The 26,741-nt window shown below is 36.0% G+C and overlaps 1 protein-coding gene and 1 long non-coding RNA gene across 37 annotated transcripts in view; both read right to left on the reverse strand.

Annotated features, from left to right (window-relative positions):
- Window positions 1-10,798, reverse strand: part of LOC149235836 (uncharacterized) — a 36,899-nt gene extending 26,101 nt beyond the window's left edge. For 4 of the 34 annotated variants that reach the window (XR_016246192.1, XM_089372239.1, XM_089372240.1 and 1 more), the window contains exons 1-11: window positions 10,088-10,796; window positions 9,622-9,732; window positions 8,399-9,447; window positions 8,215-8,322; window positions 7,713-7,829; window positions 6,156-7,446; window positions 6,012-6,043; window positions 5,775-5,853; window positions 5,372-5,646; window positions 4,591-4,992; window positions 4,374-4,461 (exon numbers count right to left, since the gene is read on the reverse strand). The gene's annotated coding sequence lies outside the window, so the exon portion shown is untranslated. Of the gene's footprint in view, window positions 1-4,373; window positions 4,462-4,590; window positions 4,993-5,371; window positions 5,692-5,774; window positions 5,854-6,011; window positions 6,044-6,155; window positions 7,447-7,712; window positions 7,830-8,214; window positions 9,448-9,621; window positions 9,733-10,087 lie in introns of all 34 variants that reach the window. The other 30 variants (XM_089372243.1, XM_089372244.1, XM_089372228.1 and 27 more) reach the window with 29 other exon arrangements.
- A 33-nt stretch (window positions 10,799-10,831) lies between these two features.
- Window positions 10,832-26,540, reverse strand: LOC149235837 (uncharacterized). Of its 3 annotated transcripts, none has more exons than XR_016246195.1 (12): window positions 25,781-26,540; window positions 25,192-25,671; window positions 24,708-24,818; window positions 23,620-24,445; window positions 23,210-23,506; window positions 22,455-23,108; window positions 22,265-22,327; window positions 21,691-22,076; window positions 21,476-21,561; window positions 12,114-12,251; window positions 11,836-11,925; window positions 10,832-11,394 (listed from the first exon to the last, which is right to left on the reverse strand). It is a non-coding gene; the product is annotated as an uncharacterized LOC149235837 (long non-coding RNA). The 3 variants fall into 3 exon arrangements; XR_016246194.1 differs by having other exon boundaries at window positions 11,826-11,925; XR_016246193.1 differs by lacking the exons at window positions 10,832-11,394; window positions 11,836-11,925; window positions 12,114-12,251; ... (1 more) ...; window positions 21,691-22,076; window positions 22,265-22,327 and having other exon boundaries at window positions 22,569-23,108; window positions 23,210-23,318; window positions 23,432-23,506.
- Window positions 26,541-26,741: the final 201 nt, after the last annotated feature.

The raw sequence follows: 26,741 nt of genomic DNA on the forward strand, positions 1-26,741 counted from the left end.
TACATTATTATTGTACTCAATATATCTGATTAATAAAATTATTTATTCTATCATTGTTCATTTTGTGTTCTAATCATAAATGATCTAACTAGTAAAAATAACAATTGGAAAGAAATATTGATTCACCCCCCCCTTAGTATTTCCAACAATTGGTATCAGAGCCAATACCTTCACTAGCCTAACAGCTTGAAGGTAGATCCTTAAAACACTGATGGCAAAGCCAAGGAAGAAAACCTCCAATCCTTCTAAAGATGTCTCTTCTTCAACCATGAAAGTAGAAGATAATCAAATTGGGAAAGCTCCATTTTTCAATGGAAACTTTGATATATGGAAGGCAAGAATGAAGAATTTTTTAATGGCTCAAGGTTTTGAAGTTTGGGAATCAGTGATTACTGAAAGCACGATGGAAGAAGAATCCAAGGAATATAATGCAAGAGCGATGAAAGCAATCTTGAGTGGGCTACCAGATCCTATAAAGGCCAAAATGGAGAAATGTTCATCGGCAAAAGGTATGTGGGACAAACTTCAAAATCTTCACTCAAAAGGAGCATTGACCATGACTTTTATTCATGAAGATGATGGAAAGCAAGAAAGAAATCTAGAACCCATAAAGGAAGCTGAAAACAAGAATGAAGACATCAAGGCCAAGGAAGACCTAGAAGATGAAGAAAATAAAGAAGACTTCAAAGAAGATCTCATGGCAAAACTTATAGTTGCCCTAGAAGAGATAAGCAGTTTGAAAAAAGAAAATGAAGAGCTTAAGAAGCAATTACAAGATGGTGACCATAACTTTGACAAGACAAGGAAGGAAGTTGACCTATTTAAGTTTCAGGTACAAGAAAGAGATAACAAGAAAGAGATAAGGAGCTCACCAAGCTAAAGGAGGATTGTCATCAAAACAAAAACAAAAAACATCATGAAGAAGTCATATCCATGAGAAATCAATTGGATAAAGCAGAAAAAGAAAGAAATGCCATGATATGCCAGCTTGAAGAAAAGAATGAAGATATCTCCAAGTTAAAATCAGAAATCACCTCACTTAAGGCCCAATCATGTGAAGCAACTAGAATAAAGGAAGAAATGGAGAACCATCTAGCAGAGAAGGATGAAGAATGCAAGATGTTGAAAGAAGAAATTAATCTCCTGAGAAAATAAGTTGATCATCTGAATAAGAGTCTAAAGAGCTCCCAAACCCTAGATGACATCCTAAGTCATCAAAGATCTCCTCTTGATAAATCAGGGCTTGGTTATGCAAATGAACCCTCAAAAAGGAATGACACAAACCCTAATTCTTCAAACAACAAGGATGTGGAGAAGCTTGGAAGAAATATTGATGCCCCCGGCTCCAGCAAAAGTAAGGAGAGGAGTCAAGATGACATTGGAAGAAACCCTACTTCAAGAAGATATGCAGATGGCATCAAGAATGCAAGAAGCAAGAAATTTGATCATCCCAAGACAGATTGACCTTAGAAGTTCATCAAGGCAATCTCCATCCTCCACATATCAAAGTATATTTTTTGGTTATTGCTATTTTTGTACAAATTTTGGGCATATGGCAAAGGATTGTAGGGCATACCACAAGGACAAATATAATGGTCCCCATCAGTTTCCCAGAAGCAGCTTTGCAAGAGGAAAATATGCTTCTTCATTTATGTACAAAACTGACTGCTTCAATTGTCATAACATTGGACATATGGCTCATGATTGTAACTTGACTCGGTCCCTAAACAAGCTAAAAACATGTCTACCAAGCAAGAAAATAAAGTTACACAAGTATGGAGAAGGAAGCAAATTGGATCCAAAAGTCACTTGAACACTCAAGACATCCACTCATGTTGTTGATATGATAAGTACATCTTTGGCACATATGATATTCCAAGTTTTAATGATGAAATTCTGCCAAGAAGAAGACCAAGTTTTAATGATGAAATTCAGCGAAGAAGAAGACCATGCATACTGTTAGGGGGAGCTTATGATTCTTGTCTATTCTTGCAGAAGTTATCCATGAAGAGCCATATGAAATCCTTGATGAGTCATAGATGTACAATCTTGATAGATCGTCTCTTGGGAGTAGCTCATGAATTGTGAAGATGTCTTCCACCTTATCACTAGGCATCAATCTTTCATAAGATAGAGTTTATGCAAGCAGGGGGAGTTGGTTCATCACATGAAGAAATGAAAACAAATCTATCATGGACCATAGTGCCAGAAGGAAGAGCACCTTGACAAGGGGTGATAGATCGTCTCTTGGGAGTAGCTCATGAAATTGTGAAGATGTCTTCCACTTTATCACTAGGCATCAATCTTTCATAAGCTAGAGTTTATGCAAGCAGGGGGAGTTGGTTCATCACATGAAGAAATGAAAACAAATCTATCATGGACCATAGTGCCAGAAGGAAGAGCACCTTGACAAGGGGAGCAACATATCTATCATGGAGAACTATCATTGATGAAGGGAATATGATGGAGCAGCATATAAATAAGCATCTTGATAGGGGGAGAGAATGTTGAAAGGGCAAGAATATTGCCATCAATGGAAAAGGGAGAGACTGTTGGTCAAGGTTGTCATTGATGTCAATATGGTATTGTTGGAGATGGCAAATATTCTTATAATACAGGAATAACCCTTGTTGCCCTAACCTCATGCAAAACCTAGAAAAAACTCTAATTGTATTGTAGCTAACCCTAATACACACTCATGAAACCTTAACTATGATGATAAAACCTTACTCTTTATTAAACATATATATTTCACGCAATCCCTATGGTGGTTCTCTTCCTCAATAATTCAACATGCCTCAGCACTAAAGTATATCGTAGTGGTCCCTGTGGTCCCTACTGTTGGACATTGGATAAACCAGCACTCCCCGTGTGTTTCACGACATGGACTAACTGCCTCTCGTGGATCCTTATCTCTGGTGATGCGATCGTTGACTAATACCTGCGAGTTTTGGTCTAACAGCAATCGTGATTACCAACAAGTGGTATCAGAGCGTAGGTCACGAGTTCGATGCCTAATCTAGAGCCTAGATGGGTCATCCTTGAGATGACAAGGGAGGGGTTATACACCACCTTGGAGCCCCAACACTTGAGATATTTTGATTTCATGTCACTCATTTTCCTCTTGTAAGGGTGATGTAGGGCACTTTTGCGCATGACATATTGGCATGGAGACTTTTGATGGCTTGCACATGATCGTTAAGGCACTTCATGGAGTATGGAGCACTCCTTAACATTGCCTCACACTTGAGGGCTTATTAAGCTCATTTGGAGGGTGACATCACACTATTAGAGTATTAGAGCAGTTGTTTCCCTTGTAGGTTAAGGCACTAGTCTATAATTTTGCTAATCAACCTTAAAACTAAATTAAATTTCCCTAAACCCTCTCTCTCTTAAACATCTAGTGTAATCACTAGGGTTTTAAAAACAAATTTGTGGATAATGTGTTTTTTTATTGCATAGGGGTCATTAGTCTAACCTTAGAGAGCATGAACCCTAGATTTGAATATTTTGGTCATATTAGGCCCTGCCAAGCCCTCTACCTATCTCGGGACCTCCAAAAAAAGTCATCTTGAGCCATAGTATTAGAATACCTTGTAGGTGGCATAGGGAAGCCTCCCTTGCGGTTGACAGAAGGTTGTTGAGGTAATAGTGGCAACCCTTTCCTCTTTGTTGCCATAAACTTTGGCCCTTTCCCAGTGAGTCCATTCACTAGACCCGCTACATTTTACGGCGATGAGCCCAGGCAATACTTTTTACACAAACAAGAAGATCAACCTATTTGAGGAGATTAAAGGTGTCTAAAAGGAAAACGTCTATCATACCTTACCTACAAAATTGAAAAACAACAACTGGTTTAAGGAAGATGGATTCATAGTACATAGTTTATGCACATTGTTTATGTTGATTGACGACATCTATAGCTTCATGTCAGTTTATGCACATTGTTTATGCTAAATGGGGCTACCTATTTAGTCATTTCCAATTAGTGCATTGTATTTAGCTACAACACGTTATTTTCCATCATTCACTACATAATTTTCACTGCAAAGGGATTATTTACACATAATTGCATGCATTCAATTGAAGATTGGCCACTTGAAAGGTTGAAAGGCACACATATGAAGGAGGTTTGACTTGCACATCTTCTCATGTTGGCGAGCTGTCCACATATCTTGTCTATCTTGATTGAATAACTCTTCTAGAAAAGCACATTTTAAAGTGAGGTTGTTACTACTATTTGGGATATTTGACTTGGTTTATGAGACCATGCTCATAAATGCAGAGAAATAAAAGCCATGGGAGTGGAAAAACAAAAACAAAAAAAGAAAAAGAAAAAAGAAACTCACCCTTTATCCCAAAAGATAACTTACCCTCAATGACATGGCCGCAACCTTTGCTATAGTGTCCCAAATCTCTCTCACACAAAGATATCCAATCACTTCATCAGCGGGCCTCCACCTTCATTGCATTTAAATTTAAACAAATGATATAATTATAAAGCAACAGATGAGTTTAATTAAAATAAGCATGGAACCATATAACCATATAGTTATGTACTACCAAACAAGTAAATTCCTCAATACATACCTCCATCGCCTTTTTCCACTACACTTTTGGAACTAAACCCAAATATAGGTTGTAAAGACCTATTCAATTTCTCCAGCCACTAAATCCCAAAACAAGGGAAAGAAGAAAAATAGATGAATAATCATATAAGAAAAAAAAAATATCACGTCAGAAAAATAGATGAAAGAGCATATAAGAAAAACAAAATATCAAATAACAAATTAGCATGGCCATGCTTAAAAAAAACATGTAAAAGTTATTTAAAAAAAAAAAACACAACAATAACGAAAGATGCAACCAACAATAGCAAAAAAACAACAAAACTAAACAAACAAACAAAAAGCAAACAAAAAGAAATAATAGATGGAGACATTGAGTAGTAATCCCAAAATGCATCGATGGCCAACCAAGGACAAGGACACCCTGCACACCAAAAACATATTATGAACAATATATTTAATACACAAAATATTCTAAGAAACATGAAACAAATATCTTATGAGAATATCATGATTGAAAACAAAATGTTTCCTAAGCAATATTATGCAAAAATGCATCTTATGCAATCACAAAAAATCATAATTGCTTAACAAGAAGGGAGAAAGGAGTATCGTTGCATTGGAATGAAAAGATATCCTTGAACTCGCTTTCTAGCTCTACACTCTCCTACACATCTGTAACTTTCTCACACAAAAATATTTATATAGTTTCATCAATTCTCCTTTGTCTTCCTTTACCTACATTTGCATAGTATTCATTATATAAATAAATCCCAAACAATATAATATGCATTCAGTTATACCTTTGTTATGGTGTGACACATCACAAATAGATATTCAGTAGTTTCACCCATGGTCCTTCACCTTTCTTGATCTGCATTGCATCTAAATTTGAACAAACGTACATCCTATAACAATGAATCAATAAATGAGTTAAATTAAAATGGAAATCAAAACCATATAATTTAGTAACAAACAAGTAAGTTCACTCGTACATACCTCTTTCGCCTTTGCCAATAAACAAGTAAATTTCTCCACACATACCTCATTCGCCTTTGCCCACTACACTTGTGGACTCCTACACATCCACAAATTTTATCAATGCTCCTCCATGTTCTTTTACCTACATTTGCATAACACTTGTTATATAAATATATATATATATATATATATATATAAAATAATATAATATGTTTTCAATTATACCTTTGCTATGGTGCCTCACATCAAAAACATATTCAGTGATTTCACTAATGGTCCTTCACCTTTCTTGATCTGTATTGAACTAAATTTCAACAAACATACATGAAACAATGATGAAACAAGAAATGAGTTCAATTAAAATATGTATGAAACCAAATAATTTAGTAACAAACAACCGAGTTCCCTCTTACATCCCTCTTTCGCCTTTGCGACTAAACAAGTAAATTTCACCATACATACCTCATTTGCCTTTGCCCACTACGCTTGGACTCCTACACATCCACAAGTTTTATCAATGCACCACCACATTTCTTTACCTAAATTTGCATAGCACTTATTATATAAATAAATATCAACAATAATATAATATGTATTCAATTATACCTTTGCTATGGTGCCTCCATCACAAACACCTTTGTTATGTTGTCTCACATCACAAACATATTCAGTAGATTCATTAATAGTCCTTCACCTTTCTTGATCTGTATTGAACTAAATTTCAACAAACATACATGATACAAATGATGAAACAACAAATTAGTTCAATTAAAATATGCATGAAACCAAATAATTTAGTAACACACAACTAAGTTCCTCCATACATACCTCTTTCGCCTCTCCCCATAAGTAAATTCCTCCATACATACCTCTTTCGCCTCTCCCCATAAGTAAATTCCTCCATACATACCTCATTCGACTTTGCAACAAACATACATGATACAATGATGAAACAACAAATGGGTTCAATTAAAATATGCATGAAACCAGATAATTTAGTAACAAACAACTAAGTTCCCTCATACATACCTATTTTGCCTTTGCGAATAAACAAGTAAATTTCTCCATGCATACCTCATTCGCCTTTGCCCACTACACTTGTGGACTCCTAAACATCCACAAGTTTTATCAATGCTCTTCCACGTTCCTTTACCTACATTTGCAATTTTGCATAGCACTTATTATATAAATAGATATCAAAAATAATATAATATGTATTTAATTATACCTCTGTTATGGTATCTCACATCACAAACATATTCAGTAGTTTCATTAATGGTTCTTCACCTTAGTTGATCCGTATTGAACTAAATTTCAACAAACATACATGATACAATGATGAAACAACAAATGAATTAAATTAAAATATGCATGAAACCAAATAATTTAGTAACAAACAACTAATTTCCCCCATGCATACCTCTTTCGCCTCTCCCCATAAACAAGTAAATTCCTCCATACATACCTCACTCGCCTTTGCCCACTACACTTGTAGACTTTGCACCAACCCCAAACCCACACTATGGGTTGTCAAGGTCTTCCATAATTTCCCCACCCATTGAATCCAGGAAAAAATATGTAACGATAGAAAATAAACCCAAAGGACAAAAAAAGCAAAATACCAAACCATAAGTTAGCATGGCCATGCTCACAAATACAATGATATAAGAGCCACAACATTGAAAAACAAAATAAAACAACAATAGAAAAATGCAATGAAAAATACAAAGATATAAGAGCCACAACATTTAAACACCAAAAAAAATATTAATAGAAACAAAAATGACCAACAATAGAAAAATGTAACGAAAATAATGAAAGCAAAACATAAAAATCAAATAAGAGATCAACTCTGCACTACAACTGCAAAAATCACCCATAGCCAACCAAGGGGACCCTGCACACCAAAAGATAAACAAGTATTAAATAGAGATTAGAAAATATTCTAAAAAATATTAAATACGCATGAAATACTATGAGAAATATGAAACATATTTCAAAATATCTTATGCGAATCTTAAATACAGACTAAAAATCTTATGAGTAATCTTATGCACTACAAAGTACATCTCATGCAAACAACAAAAACCATAAATACTAGATAAGTAAGGATGGAGAAAAGTATATTATTTGAAACAAGAAATATTTAATAGCATATCCTACATGAATTTCGCACCAAACAAAAATTGACCTCCACTTCTTCCTCTGCACTTTACTACAATGTCTCATGAAAATATTTCAGTAGCTTCATCAATGATCCACCACATTCCTTTACCTGCACTGCATTGCATTCATTAATTAAACAAATGGCTAATAATGTAAGATGGCTAAAATTTAAATAAAAACACATATGCCACAACATTGACCTTTACCCACTACAACTACGAAATCATGGGTTGTTAGGACCTACCCTAATTTCTCACTCAATGTACCAAATACAAATAAAAATAAACACTTTAATACGGAATCATGGGTTGTTAAGACTTACCCTAATTTCCCACTCAATGTACCAAATACAAATAAAAATAAACACTTAAATATATTATGAGAACATCATAAATGAAAACAAAATGTTTTCTAAGCAATATTATGCAAAAATACATCTAATGCAATCACAAAAAATCATAATTCCTCAAGAAGAAAGCAGAAGGGAGAACCATTGTACCGAAATGAGAAGATATCCTTGAACTCAACTTCTGGCTCTAAACTCTCCTACACATCTGCAACTTTCTCACGCAAAAATATTTCTGTAGTTTCATCAATTCTCCTCCACCTTCATTTACATACATTTGCATAACATTCATTATATCAAATAAATATCAAATAATGTAATATGCATTCAATTATACCTTTGATATGGTGCCTTCCATCACAGAAAGATATTCAGTGGTTTCACTAGTGGTCCTTCACCTTACTTGATTTGTATTGCATCTAAATTTCAACAAACGCACATTATATAATAATGAATCAACAAATTAGTTAAATTAAAATGGAAATCAAAACCATATAATTTAGTACCAAACAAGTAAGTTCCCTCGTACATACCTCTTTCACATTTTCCCATAAATTTCCCCATACATACCTCACTCGCCTTTGTGGACTACTACACATCTGCAAGTCTCCCACACAAAAATATTTATGTAGTTTTATCATTGCTCTTCCACCTTCCTTTACCTACACTTGTTTAGAGCACCAATTATATAAATAAATCCCAAATAATATAATATACATTCAATTATACCTTTGCTATGGTGCCTCACATCACTAATTTCATCACACATACCTCATTCGTCTTCGCCCACTACACTTGCGGACTCCTACACATCCCTAAGAGTCCACACATCCACAAGTTTTATCAATGCTCCTCCACGTTCTTTTACATACATTTGCATAACACTTATTATATAAATAAATATCAAAAATAATATAATATGTATTCAATTATATCTTTGTTATGGTGCCTCACATCACAAACATAACCATTGGTTTCACTAATGGTCCTTCACCTTTCTTGATCTGTATTGAACTAAATTTCAACAAACACACATGATACAATGATGAAGCAACAAATGAGTTAAATTAAAATGTGCATGAATACATATAATTTAGTAAGAAACAAGTTCCCACATACATACCTCTTTCACCTTTCCTCGTAAACAAGTAAATTCCTCCATACATACCTCATTCGCCTTTTCCCACTACACTTGTAGACCCCACATTAACCCTAAACCCACACTATGGGTTGTTAAACTCTTTAAATAAAAAATAGCAATAGAAACAAAATGACCAACAATCAAAAAATGCAACGAAAATAAAAAAAGCAAAACATAAAAACACAAACAAGAGATAGACTCTGCACGGCAACTACAAAAAGCATCCATGGCCAACCAAGGGGACCCTGCACACCAAAAAATAAATAAGTATTAAGTAGATACTATAAAATATTCTAAATATACGAAATACACATGAAATCTTATGAAAATGAAACAAATATCAAAATATTTTATCAGAATCTTAAATGTGGACTGAAAACCTTATGAGCAATCAAGAAAGATTAAATAGCATATCATACATGATTTCGCACCAAACGAAAATTCACTTCCACCTTTTACTCTAAACTCTACTATAATGTCTCATGAAAATATTTTAGTAGTTTTATCAATGATCCACCACATTCATTTACCTGCATTGCATTGCATTCAGTAATTAAACAAATGGGTAATAATATAAAAGTGCTCAAATTTAAATAAAAACACATATGGGACTATACATATGCAACAACATTGACCTTTAGCCACTACACCTACAGAATCTTGGGTTGTTAGAACCTACCTTAATTTCTCACTCAATGTACCAAATAGAAATCAAAATAGACACTTAAATATATTATGAGAATATCATAAATGAAAAAAAATATGTCTTTTAAGCAATATTATGCAAAAATACATCTTATGCAATCACAAAAAATCATAATTCCTCAACAAGAAAGCGGAAAGGAGAACCATTGTACTGAAATGAGAAAATATCCTTGAACTCACCTGCTGGCTATAAACTCTCCTACACATCTGCAACTTTCTCACACTAAAATATTTCCATAGTTGCATCAGTTCTCCTCCACCTTCCTTTACCTACATTTGCATAGCGTTCATTATATAAATAAATCCCAAATAATATAATATGCATTCAATTATACCTTTGCTATGGTGTCTCACATCACAGAAAGAAATTCAGTAGTTTTACCAGTGGTCCTTCACCTTTCTTAATCTGTGTTACATCTAAATTTCAACAAACGCACATTATATAATAATGAATCAATAAATGAGTTAAATTAAAATGGAAATCAAAACCATATAATTTAGTAACAAACAAGTTCCCTCATACATACCTATTTCACATTTTCCCATAAACAAGTAAATTTTCTCATACATACCTCATTTTCCTTTGCCCACTACACTTGTGGGCTCCTACACATCTGCAAGTCTCTCACACAAATTTTTTTGTAGTTTCATCAATGTTCTTCCCCCTTCATTTCCCTACATTTGCATAGCACTCAAAATATAAATAAATCTCAAATAATATAATATGCATTCAATTATACCTTTGCTACGGTGCCTCACATCACACAAATTTATTCGATAGCTTCATTTTGGATCTATATTGAACAAAATGTCAACAAACATGCATGATATAAAGATGAAGCAACAAATGAGTTCAATTAAAATGGGCGTGAAACCATGTAAATCAGTAAGAAACAAGTACCCCATATTCCCCATAAAGAAGTAAATTCCTTCATACATACCTCATTCACGTTTGCCCACTACACTTGTAGACTCCGCATCAGCCCTAAACCCACAATTGGTCTTTTAGGTCTTCTTTAATTTCCCCACCCATTGAATCCAAAAAAAACATATATATATATATATATGAACAAGAGAAAATAAGCTCAAAAAACACAAAAAAAAAGCAAAATACCAAATCGTAAGTTAGCATGGCCATGCTCACAAATACAAATATATAAAAGCCACAACATTATAAAAACAAAATAGAACAACAAAAGAAACAAAAATGACCAACAATAGAAAAATACAACGAAAACAACAAAAGTAAAACATATAACTCAAATAAGAGATAGCGCACTACAACTGCAAAAAGCATCCATGGTCAACCAAGGGGACCCTGCACACCAAAAAATGAATAAGTATTAAACGGAGACTAGAAAATATTCTAAAATATATTAAGTACACATGAAATATTACTCTACCTCCACCTTTTACTCTAAACTCTACTATAGTGTCTCATGAAAATATTTCAGTAGCTTCATCAATGATCCAGCACATTCCTTTAGCTGCATTGCATCGCATTCAATAATTAAACAGATGGCTAATAATGTAAAATGACTCAAATTTAAATAAAAATACATATGGAACCATACATTTGCCACAACATTCACCTTTACCCACTACATTTATAGAATCATGGGTTGTTAGAACCTACCCTAATTTCCCACTCAATGTACCAAATAGAAATCAAAATAAACATTTACCCACTACACCTCTAGAATCATGGGTTGTTAGAACCTACTTTAATTTTCCACACAATGTACCAAATAGAAATCAAAATAAACACTTAAATATATTATAAGAATATCATAAATGAAAACAAAATTATTTTTGAGTAATATTATGCAAAAGTACATCTTATGCAATTACCAAAAATCATAATTCTTCAACAAAAAAGGAGAAAGGAGAACCATTATATTGAAATGAGAAGATACACCTGAACTCACTTTCTTGTTGTACACTCTCCTACACATTTGCAAGTCTCTCTCACAAAAATATTTCTATAGTTTCATCAATGCTCCTCCAACTTTCTTTACCTACACTTGCATAGCATTCATTATATAAATAAATCTGAAATAATATAATATGCACTCAATTATACCTTTGCTATGGTACCTCACATCACAGAAACAAATTCAATACCTTTCTTGATCTGTATTGCATCTAAATTTCAACAAACACACATCATATAATCATGCATCAACAAATGAGTCCCCATACATACCTCATTTGCCTTTTCCCACCACTTGTGGAATCCTACACATCTGCAAGTCTCTCCCACAAAAATACTTCTGCAGTTTTATCAATGCTCCTCCATCTTCCTTTACCAGCATTTGCATAGCACTCACTATATCAATAAATCCTAAATAACATAATATGCATTCAATTATAACTTTGTTATGAAAACATTTAATTATAACAAAATGGACGGCATTTCAGCACATTTTGTTAAAACAATGAAAGCATTGAGACAAGTACAGTTCTCTTGACATAGTGAATATCATGAAAAGCAACAATAGCAATTTGAAGTCATGAATTGTTAAAAAGTGTAACTAGGTTCGGTCTTCATAATGACATGTGTAATTGTGATTTTATGTAATTGATGAAAAGAAGAAAAATAAAATTATTAGTGTAATGCTTATCTCATGGGTTTCATGAGAAAAGAATTTTATTTTTAGTAATGGCTCCCATTGTGAACCTTTAGGTTTTGTCATCTAGTCATAAAAGACAAATTGAGTCAATGTCATATATGAAGGACCCTTCTTGGGCATGTTAGATTTTGTGAGTCATTAAATTAAGTATGAAAGCCCTCCAAGACAAGCACAAGATCTCTCCTTCAAGTCAGCTTCAAGAAGAAAAACAATATCTTCACCAACGAGTCATGTCAGTTCACCCTCTTCAAGTCGGCTTATTACAAGCTCCAACAACTATTTATAGGGCAGCTCAGCATCATTTCAGGAAGAGAATTTTAGTGATTATCAAGTCTGCAGCAAGAGGTGTGAAGCTCACTAAAGGAAGTCCGTTATCAAGCGAAGGAAGGAAGGTATGAACCCTCATTTCAGGTCTGTTTTTGGGTTAATTTCCTCTACACGTGTGGGGTAGCAAAAGATCAGTTGCAACAGAAGGGTCCGAGAATAACTACAGTCCTTTTGGGCAACCAAGTTGAAAGAAGTTCAAGTCATAAGGGAGGTCGATTCAAGCTAGTAGGAGACTCCATCCCAAGCGAAGGAAAGGCATAAGAAAAGGTCTTATGTACAAGTTAGAATTAGGATTGCAAACCTAATTCAAGGAGGTCGAAGGTTTGAAGCAGAAGGAGGTCGAAGTGGAAGAGGAGCCCAGACAAAGGAATGAGCAGAAAGTTGCCTATCATCAAGGGAACTTGTCTCTTGGTCTTGGAACGGAAAATAGGTCAAGGGTCTTGGTATTCGTCAATTGGAATCTCTATAAGAAGAAGAATTTGTTCGGATTTTCCTCTCAAGAGTGAGAGGTTTTGGCCCTAGCAGATAGCCTATATTTTGTGTCTCTCGTCTCTTTATGGTTTATGCTTGGTAGTTGTTTAATGAAGAATGACATTATAATAACATAAGAAAAAGAAGATCCTAATCAAGAAGTAAAAAGCATTCACAAGCAGATATAATTAAGAGAAAACACCTAATCTCGATGCCCTAGATTTCTCAACATGGTATTAGAGCTAAGTTGACAAAGTCAAGTAAGGGCATCTTATCAAGGGAAACTCAAGGATCAGATCTCGAAGAAGGCATCAAAGCAAAGATCATCTTTAAAACAAGATCTACAAACGAAGCATTATAACCCTAGATCGAAGAAGGAGTCTACAAAGAAGTCTTCGGATCATCATCAACAAAAGAAGGCCAAGTTGAAGAGATCTACAAATCAAGGTCCTTAACATTGAAGACGTCACTAAGAAGTCATCATTGATCTTCATCAAAGGATACAAAGAGATCTCACTCTTTGTGGGATCAAGGATCACTCTTGAAGAAAACTACCTTCATCAAGGAGAAGTTTTCTACTCTCTATATCATCATCAACATCAAGGAAGAAGCAAGGAGAAGGAGCATCCTATCAAGTAAGTATATGAATTTGTAAAAATGTCTTTTTGCAAGGAAAGCAACAAATTGGTTGGGGCTTCAAACTATCTTGCATGGAAGAAAATGATAGATCTGAATCTCATTGATAATGACGTTATGGAACGTGTCAAAGGATCTATCACTAAACCAAGAAAGGAAGATGGTCAAGCTCTTGCAGATTATATGAAAGGGAAAGTTAGGGCTCCAAGGATTCTCATAGAATCTATCAAGGATCCCCTTATCCCATATGTATCCAAACTTGACACTTCAAAAGAAATCTATGACAAACTGGTAGAGTTGTATTCCGTAAGCATTGTTGGAGAAGTCATCTCATTAAGGCAAGAACTCTACAAGCTAAAGATATCAAGGGAAGATGGAATAGCCTCATACTTTATGAGGATATCTAAAATCCGGGATCAACTACAAGATTCGGAAAAGTCGTGTCCGATAGAGAAATGACTATAGTTGTATTAAATGCACTACTGGAGGAGTGGGGTAACTTTACTTCAAGTATTTATGGGAAGAAAGAAGCTACTCCATTCCAAGATCTATGGTCACTGTGCAAGATTGAAGAATCTAGACTAAAGGCCAAATCTGATGTGGGAGCAGGTGAGCAAAATCAAGCATATGCTACAAAGACAAAAAGAAAGGGAAAATTTGGAAAGTTTAGTCCTCAGAAAAAAGAAGAAGAACATGGCTAAAATACAATGCTATGGGTGTCAAGAATATGGGCACTATAGGAGAGATTGTCCTAAGCTCAAGAAGGACAATAACAAAAGAGGAAGAGAAGAAGCCCACATCACCGAGGAAGTGGAGGAAGCTGAAAAGAATAAATCCAAGAAGGAGGAAGTAATAGATCTCCACTATTTAGATAGTCTTCCTCACCTAAGTTCTTTTCAAGTTCCTAAGTCTTCTATTGTAAGATATGGCTATCATGATTCACTAAATGGGATGCATCAAGGCATCATAGAAGCATTGAAAGCAAGAGCTCAGGACATCATCAAACACCAAGAAATATCAAGAAATTTATTTTCTGAAGTGAGAAGTTCTCAGGAGGAAAATTCAATTGAGGAGATTTCTTGTAGTTGAGGGGTAGGGATAGTTGGGTTCAAGGATCTTCTCCGGAACCCTGAATACTCAACAGAGAGACAGAGAAGCACCAATGGAGGCAGCACAGACCCAAGAAAAACTGACATTGGGCCAGGAGGGCCACGTAGTGCTTGACGCAAAGCCAGAAGGGTCGACGCAGAGGCAGAGTTGCCTTCCAGCAGAAGTCCGAAATTGCCATGGAGTTGTCAGATCAACTAGGAGGGTTGACATCAAAGCTCCAGGAGGCAGGGAGACCCAACGCAGAGCCTCAGAGAGCTCCACGCAATCACTGTGAAGGGACAGTGCAGTTGTAGTCGGGGATAGTCAGTTCAGTTGCCGAATCAAAGGGATTTGCCAGGTGAAGTGAGGTAATCTCACTAAGTTTTTTACCAATGTCTTTTTATCTGTAACTGGATTGTCGGAAGGGCATCCAGAGTTGTATTCAGAACTACTGCTTAATAATAATAATAAACCCTCAGAGCTATTGCACCAGTTTTCCGACATTGGGTTTTTCCGGGGACATTTGTCCAAAAATAACGGTGTCTATTGTGTTGTATTTTCTTTCTTGCTCAGTCTCTTGTTTTCGTATAATAATTAATTAAGTGAAGGCTGCAGTAGTATTTACTTCAATATTTACCATAGAACAAAGTAAATAACTTGCATGGATTAACAAGTAGGTGAAGTAACATCAGTTTGTTGTAGCAGGGGTTCCTATTGTGGAATTTTCACATGGTACCAGAGCTGCAGATGAAGAAAGAAGAGCAGAGACGGTAGATTTAGCGCTGAGCAAAAGTGAGTTCGAAAAAGTTGTAGGAGGCAGCGGTTCGAAACCCCCAGAGGGCTTACGTAGTTCCAAGCCAGGAAGGAAGATTTTTGAGGCAGTCTTTATCCGAGTGAGTCGACAGAGAGAAGGACTTCCGGTTCGAATTTTTGCAGGGGCAGAGGGAGCAACGGTTAAGCCTTAGCGTGAGAGAGCTAGTGGGACGCAGATTTTCAGCAGGTCGTTTGTTGGGCTGAAAAACGTCAGAAGAAGGAAGAGAAGCACCTTGAGGGAACTTTTCCTCTGCAAACTTCCCACCTAGAAGTCCGTTTTCTCATTGACTGAGCAACAGCAGTGAGAAACAGAGAGGGGATTTTCAACATTTTTGGCAGATATGGCAACCAGTGGCTTTGAGGGATCAAGACAGATTGGACGAAGCATTCAACTACGTCATCTGGAAGGCTAGAATGTCTTTACTTCTAGATGAGCATGCCCTCAAGACGTACGTCGACAGTGTGTTGGCTGAACCTGCAGATGCAGATCCGCTAAAAAAGTACAAGGCTGAGATGGCAAAGGCCAAGAGGATGATCCTGGATGGAGTCAAGGATCATGTGGTGTGTCATGTCACTAGCAAAGCCACTGCTAAGGAGATGTGGGATGCCTTGGCCACGTTATATAAGGGATCTTCTGAGCAACGGAAGATGTACTTAAAGCAGAAGCTAAGATCTGCTCAGATGCAGAAGGGAGATCATGTGGATCCATTCTTCACGAAGTTGAAGGAGACTCGTGATGAATTGTCTGCTGCGGGGCATACACCTCGGGATTCAGAGTTGGTTAGACTGGCCCTCAATTTTGTCTCATATGAGTGGCAAGTATTTGTCCAGAGTATCCTGGGCAGAGCAACATTGCCTAATTGGGATGAGATGTGGGTAGCTCTAAAACAAGAGGAGTTAAGGAGAGACCTGGTCAAGGTAAAACATGACGGAAGCAGCAACAACAGTGGGTCAAAGCCCAAGGAGGAGGAGGACAATGCAGCCCTTGCATCGAAGGGGCGACTGGGGCAACAGAGACGAAAGAAGGACGTCTCTAAGGTGAAGTGTTTCAGATGTGGCGAGATGGGCCACTATGCATCCTAGTGTCCTTTGAAGAAAAAGGACAAGGATGAGAAGCACGATCCTAAGGTTGCAGCCGCAAAGATCGAACAGGAGGAGTTCACCATGACAGCTGAGATACCTCCAGGAGGGAGGTGGGCTGATTTGGAGTTGTAGTTCGAAAGAGCTACAGATGGGCAGGATCCTTGAGGAGTCCACCTCTTTGATCAAGACCTTGCTACGTAAGCCTAGTTTTGCAGTAAGGGGATGGACTAGTGTAGATGGTGTCGAGGAGTGTTGGGGAGACAGTTGCAGTAGCTAGCACCGCGAGAGACTGAACAAACCAAAGCAGAGTTGGCAGCAGTGCAGATGGCACAAGGCAGAGGTCAGCAACAGCGGAGTAGATTTAGAGGGTCAGCACAGAAACTAGCAGCATTCAGTTCCAGCATTCATGTGGTATCATACTAAACACAATTAGTTCAGTAATATTGGATGTTTTACAGTTTCTTCTCTCAGTAACTGAGTTGCAGTACAGATCCAGTGTTAGCAGTGGCAGTACTAACAGCATAGTAGACGCAGCATTTGAGAGGGAGTTCTAGTACAAATGTAGCAATGGCGGTGGCAGTGTCAAAGGCAGGAGTACAGTTGTAGCAGCAGCGCAGTAGTTGGTGGACAGCATGTCAGACATCAGCAGTGTAGAGGACGATGCTTCAGAGTCATAGCAATATGCAACAGCAATATATTGCTAGAGCACATTCCTCGCTAAGAGGGAGTGTTGATTTGGGGTAGCACTGGATGTGCTGTAGGCCTAAAATTTTGCAGAGAGGCTTAGGCACATGCATTCCAACGAACCCAGAAAGCGTTTTGGGAAATTCCACCCAGAGACGATTATATTAAAATAATTAATATTTTTAATGGAGTTCCTAAGTCTAAACTTGGGAAAATTAAAATATTAATGGATATTAATCTAATTGTGGGTGTAACTTCTAGAAAAAGACGGAGATCAAGTCAAAACGATCTGAGCCTTTTATTAGGAGTTAATCAAAGCCGTTGGTTGTCCAACGGGAAGATGTAAGAAAGGGTTTGAGCGTCATTTGGAAAATACACCAAGAGAGATCAAGAAATCGATTCTCTGAAGTGAGAAGTTCTCAAGAGGAAAATTTGATTGAGGATATTTCTTGCTGTTGAAGGGCAGAGATAGTTGGGTTGGAGGATCTTCTCCAGAACCCTGAATACTCAACAAGGAGGCAGAGAAGTACCAGTGGAGGCAGCGCAGACCCAGGAAGGACTGACGTTGGGCCAAGAGGGCCCACGCAATGCTTGACGCAGAGCCAGAAGGGCTAGTGCAGAGGCAGAGTTTCCTTCCAAGAGAAGTCCGAAATTACCAGGGAGTTGCCGGATCAACCGGGTGGGTTGACGTCAGAGTTCCAGGAGGCAGGGAGACCCAGTGCAGAGCTGATGCAGAGCCTTAGAGAGCTCCACGCAAGCCCACACAGTTACTGCAAAGGGGCATCCTAGTTGTAGTCGAGGATAGTCAGTTCAGTTGCCGAATCACAGGGATTTGCTGGGTGAAGTGAGGTAATCTCAAAAGTTTTCTGCGAGTGTCTTTTTCTCTGTAACTGGATTGCTGGAAGGGCATCCAGAGTTGTATTCAAAGCTACTGCTTAATAATAATAAACCCTCAAAGTTGTTGCACCGGTTTTCCCGCATTAGGTTTTTTCAAGGACATTCGTCCAAAAATAAATGTGTTTATTGTGTTGTATTTTCTTTCTTGCTCAGTCTCTTGTTTCCGTATAATAATTATATAAGTGAAGGCTCCAGTGGTATTTACTTCGATATTTACAGTAGAACACAGTGAATAACTTGTATGGATTAACAAGTAGGAGAAGTAACATCAGTTTGCTGTAGTAGGGGTTCCTATTGTGGAATTTTCACATGAAGTAGCATACCTGTGATATTCCATACTTGCCACTTTCCATCATTCCCTCTATTCTATATCCATTCTTCGAGCAGGTGGTCATTGGCCATGGGGATTAGCATACTCTCATCCTCATCCTAGTGTTTGGGCTAGAAAACATTTCCCTAGACGTTGATGCGGCTAAAAGAATGATAAAAGCAAAGAAAGGCACAATAAAGGAAAAATGCAAAAATGGTTGGGATAAAAATTAGCATGTGGGCAAAATCACCCCCTCCCCATCACCCCCCACAATTAGCCATCACATGATTCCTAGAGCACTTGATGCTCCAAACATGAAAAGGAACCCCTGTATTGTCCCAACCCTGATGAGCAATAAACCATCTCATCTTAAGAGTTAATAGATTCTAAATCTTCCAAATGCAAGCTTGGCCTCCCGAGCTACACACCCATATAAAAACATTATGATAAAGAAGTAAAAGGTGCACCAGAGGTGTGAAAAAAGCAAGCCAAGGAAAGGGGTAACTCATGCCTCCACGACTATTCCCCCCTTACATCTATATACCTAGGATATTGGACCACCATTAGATGGTGACTTGGCTATGGCCCTTGGCCCTGAAGTCTTTCCCACTACATTACCATCATCTACACATGCACCAATGGATTAATGGGTTGACTTGGCGCCTGTCACTTCCCCTTGGGGGTTGGAAACACCTAAGAGGATTATCCATTTAACAATTTCAAACATAAGAGAGGAAACACCTATATGGGACTTGGTCTAGTTAGATATTTGATGGTGATATTTGTGTGAAGTATTGGTTGTGCCCCTAACTTTAAGTATGGGCCACTACGATGCATCCACGGTTTTTAGTTACCTAATGATTGATTGATTTACACTAGATCTTGACGAGGTTTTGTCAGGTGGTCCACATCACACAGCAGACGCTTCTTGAGGTGATTGCCCCACCTCGTCAACACACTAGTAGTTGTACTATCTAGTACAAAGAGAGAGAGAGATCAACTTTGTTGGTGCAACATTGCCTACCTATAGAAGAGTGTTGTGCTATATGAGGACTTCACAATGATGCTTAGTGTTGGGGATATTGATGATGTGCATAGTGGACCTAGGATGCCCCTAGGCTGGCCTTGACACTATTTGATGGGCATCACCACCTACCTAGAGAAGAGTGTTGTGCTATATGAGGACTTCACAATGATGCTTAGTGTTGGGGATATTGATGATGTGCGTAGTCGACCCAGGATGCCCCAGGCCGGCCTTGACACTATTTGATGGGCATCACCAGATCTAGAGCCTAGATGGGTCATCCTTGAGATGACGAAGGAGGGTTTGTACACCACCTTGGGGCCAAACCACTTGAGATATTTTGATGTCATGTCACTCATTTTCCTCTTGCAAGGGTGATGTAGGGCACTTTTGTGCATGACATATAGTCATGGAGACTTTTGATGGCTTACACATGATCCTTAAGGCAATTCATGGAGTATGGAGCACTCCTTAACATTACCTCACACTTGAGGGCTTATTGAGCTCATTTGGAGGGTGACATCACACTATTTGAGTATTAGAGCATTTGTTGCCCTTGTAGGTTAAGGCACTAGTCTATAATTGTGCTGCTAAATTAAATTTCCCTAAACCCTCTCTCTCTTAAACATCTAGGGTAATCACTAGGGTTTTAAAAACAAATTTGTGCATAATGTGTTGTTTTATTGCATAGGGGTCATTAGTCTAACCTTAGAGAGCATGAACCCTAGCTTTGAATATTTTGGTCATATTAGGCCCTACCAAGCCCTCTACCTATCTCGGGAACTCCAAAAAAAGTCATCTTGAGCCATAGTATTAGAATACACCTTGTAGGTGGCATAGGGAAACCTCCCTTGTGGTTGAAATCACTAAATAGCAGGAGGAAGTTTGTTGAGGTAATAGTGGCAACCCCTCCTCATTGTTGCCATAGACTTTGGCCCTTTCTCGGTGAGTCCATTCACTGGACCCGCTAGAATGAGCCCAGGCAATACTTTTTTACACAAACAAGAAGTTCAACCTATTTGAGGAGATTAAAGGTGTCTAAAAGGAAAACGTCTATCATACCTTACCTACAAAATTGAAAAACAACAACTAGTTTGAGGAAGATGGGTTCATGGTACATAGTTTATGCACATTGTTTATGTTGATTGACGACATCTATGGCTTCATGTTAAGTTTATGCACATTGTTTATGCTAAATGGGGCTACCTATTTAGTCATTTCATATTGGTGCACTGTATTTAGCTACAAATGTTATTTTCCATCATTCACTGCATAATTTTCACTGCAAAGGGATTATTTACACATAATTGCATGCATTCAATTGAAGATTGGCCACTTGAAAGGTTGAAAGACACACATATGAAGGAGGTTTTACTTGCACATCTTCTCATGCTGGCAAGTTGTCCACATATCTTGTCTATCTTGATTGAATAACTCTTCTAGAAAAGCACATTTTAAGGTGAGGTTGCTACTACTATTTGGGATATTTGACTTCGTTTATGAGAACATGCTCACAAATGCAAACAAATAAAAGCCATGGGAGTGGAAAGACCAAATAAATAAATAAATAAACTCACCCTCTATCCCAAAAGATAACTTACCCTCTATGACATGGCCACAACCTTTGTTGTAGTGTCCAAAATCTCTCACACAAAGATATCAAATCACTTCATCAGTGGGCCTCCACCTTCATTGCATTTAAATTTAAACAAATGATATAATTATAAAGCAACAAATGAGTTTAATTAAAACAAGCATGGAACCATATAACCATATAGTTATGTACTAGCAAACAAGTAAATTCCTCAATACATACCTCCATCGCCTTTTCCCGCAACACTTTTGGAACTAAACCCAAATATAGGTTGTAAAGACCTATTCAATTTCTCCAACCACTAAATCCCATAAAAAGGGAAAGAAGAAAAATAGATGAATAATCATATAAGAAAAATAAAATATCACGTAAGAAAAATAGATGAAAGAACACATAAAAAAACAAAATATCAAATAACAAATTAGCATGGCCATGCTTAAAAAAAAACACGTAAAAGTCATTTAAAAAAAAAAGCACACAACAATAACGAAAGATGCAACCAACAATAGCAAAAAAACAACAAAACTAAACAAACAAACAAAAAGAAACAATAGATGGAGACACTGAGTAGTAATCCCAAAATGCGTCGATGGCCAACAAAGGACACCCTGCACACCAAAAACATATTATGAATAATATATTTAATACACAAAATATTCTAAGAAACATGAAACAAATATCTTATGAGAATATCATAATTGAAAACAAAATGTTTCATAAGCAATATTATGCAAAAATATATCTTATGCAATCACAAAAAATCATAATTCCTTAACAAGAAGCGAGAAAGGAGTACCGTTGCATTGGAATGAGAAGATATCCTTGAACTCGCTTTCTAGCTCTACACTCTCCTACACATCTGTAAATTTCTCACACAAAAATATTTATGTAGTTTCATCAATTCTCCTTTGTCTTCCTTTACCTACATTTGCATAGTATTCATTATATAAATAAATCCCAAACAATATAATATGCATTCAGTATACCTTTGTTATGATGTCTCACATCATAGATAGATATTCAGTAGTTTCACCCATGGTCCTTCACCTTTCTTGATCTGCATTGCATCTAAATTTGAACAAACGCACATCCTATAACAATAAATCAATAAATGACTTAAATTAAAATGGAAATCAAAACCATATAATTTAGTAACAAACAAGCTCCCTCATACATACCTCTTTCGCCTTTGCAAATAAACAAGTAAATTTCTCCACACATACCTCATTTGCCTTTGCCCACTACACTTGTGGACTTGTACACATCCACAAGTTTTATCAATGCTCCTCCATGTGGTTTTACATGCATTTGCATAACACTTGTTATATAAATAAATATAACAAATAACATAATATGTATTCAATTATACCTTTGCTATGGTGCCTCACATCACAAACATATTCAGAAATTTCACTAATGGTCCTTCACCTTTCTTGATCTGTATTGAACTAAATTTCAACAAACATACATGATACAATGATGAAACAACAAATGAGTTCAATTAAAATATGTATGAAACCAAATAATTTAGTAACAAACAACTAAGTTCCCTCTTACATACCTCTTTCACCTTTGCGACTAAACAAGTAAATTTCGCCAAACATACCTCATTCGCCTTTGCCCACTACGCTTGTGGACTCCTACACATCCACAAGTTTTATTAATGCTCCTCCACGTTGCTTTACCTACATTTGCATAGCACTTATTATATAAAAATAATATAATATGTATTCAATTATACCTTAGCTATGGTGCCTCACATCACAAACACCTTTGTTACGGTGTCTCACATCACCAACATATTCAGTAGATTCATTAATGGTCCTTCACCTTTTTTGATTTGTATTGAACTAAATTTCAACAAACATACATGATACAATAATGAAACAACAAATGAGTTCAATTAAAATATGCATGCAACCAAATAATTTAATAACAAACAATTAAGTTCCTCCATACATACCTCTTTCGCCTCTCTCCATAAACAAGTAAATTCCTCCATACATACCTCATACGACTTTGCAACAAACATACATACCTAAATTTCAACAAACATACATGATGCAATGATGAAACAACAAATGGGTTCAATTAAAATATGCATGAAACCAGATAATTTAGTAACAAACAACTAAGTTCCCTCGTACATACCTATTTTGCCTTTGCAAATAAACAAGTAAATTTCTCCATGCATACCTCATTCGCCTTTCCCCACTACACTTGTGGAATCCTACATTTGCAATTTTGCATAGCACTTATTATATAAATAAATATAAAAAATAATATAATATGTATTTAATTATACCTTTGCTATGGTGTCTCACATCACAAACATATTCAGTAGTTTCATTAATGGTTCTTCACCTTTCTTGATCCATATTGAACTAAATTTCAACAAACATACATGATACAATGATGAAACAACAAATGAGTTAAATTAAAATATGCATGAAACCAAATAATTTAGTAACAAACAACTAAGTTCCCCCATACATACCTCTTTCGCCTTTCCCCATAAACAAGTAAATTCCTCCATACATACCTCATTCGTCTTTGCCCACTACACTTGTAGACTCTGCATCAACCCCAAACCCACACTATGGGTTGTCAAGGTCTTCCATAATTTGCCCACCCAATGAATCCAAGAAAAAATATGTAACAAAAAAAAAAAAAAAAACTCAAAGGACACAAAAAAAAATACCAAACCATAAGTTAGCATGGCCATGCTCACAAATACAATGATATAAGAGCCACAACATTGAAAAACAAAATAAAACAACAATAGAAAAATGCAACGAAAAAATACAAAGATATAAGAGCCACAGCATTTAAACACCAAAAAAAATATCAATAGAAACAAAAATGACCAACAATGGAAAAATGTAACGAAAATAACAAAAGCAAAACATAAAAATCAAATAAGAGATAATCCCTGCATTACAACTGCAAAAAGCACCCATAGCCAACCAAGGGGACCCTGCACACCAAAAAATAAATAAGTATTATAATAAAGACTAGAAACTATTCTAAAAAATATTAAATAAGCATGAAATACTATGAGAAATATGAAACATATATCAAAATATCTTATGTGAATCTTAAATACAGACTGAAAATCTTATAAGTAATCTTATGCACTACAAAGTACATCCTATGCAAACAAGGTGTACTATAAATACTAAATAAGGATGGAGAAAACTATATTATTTGAAACAATAAAATATTAAATGGCATCCTACATGAATTTCGCACCAAACAAAAATTGACCTCCACTTTTCCTCTGTAGTTTACTACAATGTCTCATGAAAATATTTCAGTAGCTTCATCAATGATCCACCACATTCCTTTACCTGCATTGCATTGCATTAATTAATTAAACAAATGGCTAATAATGTAAGATAGCTAAAATTTAAATAAAAACAAATATGCCACAACATTGACCTTTACCCACTACAACTACGGAATCATGGGTTGTTAGGACTTACCCTAATTTCCCACTCAATTTACCAAATACAAATATCCCACTCAATGTACCAAATACAAATAAAAATAAACACTTTAATATATTAGGAGAATATCATAAATGAAAACAAAATGTTTTCTAAGCAATATTATGCAAAAATACATCGTATGCAATCACAAAAAATCATAATCATAATTCCTCGAGAAGAAAGGAGAAGAGAGGACCATTGTACTGAAATGAGAAGATATTTTTGAACTCACCTTCTAGCTCTAAACTCTCCTACACATTTGCAGCTTTCTCACACAAAAATATTTCTATAGTTACATCAATTCTCCTCCACCTCCCTTTACCTACATTTGCAGAGCATTCATTATATAAAATAAATCTCAAATAATGTAATATGCATTCAATTATACATTTGCTATGGTGCCTTACATCATAGAAAGATATGCAGTAGTTTCACGAGTGGTCCTTCACCTTTCTTAATTTATATTGCATCTAAATTTCAACAAACACACATTATATAATAATGAATCAACAAATGAGTTAAATTAAAATGGAAATAAAACCATATAATTTAGTAACAAACAAGTGAGTTCCCTCGTATATACCTCTTTCACATTTTCCCATAAATTTCCCCATACATACCTCATTCGCCTTTGTGCACTACTACACATCTGCAAGTCTCCCACACAAAAATATTTATGTAGTTTTATCATTCCTCTTCCACCCTCCTTTACCTACATTTGCATAGATCACCAATTATATAAATAAATCCTAAATAATATAATACACATTCAATTATATCTTTGTTATGGTGCCTCACATCACTAATTTCTCCACACATACCTCATTCGTCTTTGTCCACTACACTTGTGGACTCCTACACATCCACAAGTTTTATCAATGCTCCTCCACGTTCGTTTACCTACATTTGCATAACAATTATTATATAAATAAATATAAAAAATAATATAAAATGTATTCAGTTATACCTTTACTATGATGTCTAACATCACAAACATATTCAGTAGTTTCACTACTGGTCCTTCGTCTTTCTTGATCTGTATTGAAATAAATTTCAACAAACATACATAATACAATGATGAAACAACAAATGAGTTCAATTAAAATGTGCATGAAACCTTATAATTTAGTAACAAACAAATAAGTTCCCCCATACATACCTCTTTCACCTTTCCTTGTAAACAAGTAAATTCCTCCATACATACCTCATTCGCCTTTGCCCACGTTAGCCCTAAACCCACACAATGGGTTGTTAAACTCTTCCATAATTTATCCATCCATTAAATCCAAGAAAAACATGCAACAAAAGAAATAAGCTCAAAGGACCAAAAAAAATGAAACCATAAGTTAGCATGGCCATGCTCACAAATACAATTATATAAGAGCCACAACACTAAAAAACAAAATAAAACAACAATAGAAAAATACGAAGATATAAGAGACACAATATTAAAAAAAAATAGCAATAGAAACAAAATGACCAACAATAAAAAAAATTCAATGAAAATAAAAAAAGCAAAAGAGAAAAACACAAACAAGAGATAGACTTTGCACGGAAACTGCAAAAAGCATCCATGGCCAACCAAGGGTACCCTGCACACCAAAAAGTAAATAAGTATTAAGTAGATACTATAAAATATTCTAAAAAATATGAAATACACATGAAATATTATGAAAATGAAACAAATATCAAAATATCTTATCAGAATCTTAAATGCGGATTGAAAACCTTATGAGCAATCAAGAAAGATTAAATAGCATATCATACATGATTTCACACCAA

This window comes from Pinus tabuliformis, chromosome 8 (genome assembly GCF_031772625.1).
Source record: "Pinus tabuliformis cultivar Carrire ecotype Pingquan chromosome 8, CPIR1, whole genome shotgun sequence".
Lineage (NCBI taxonomy): Eukaryota > Viridiplantae > Streptophyta > Pinopsida > Pinales > Pinaceae > Pinus > Pinus tabuliformis.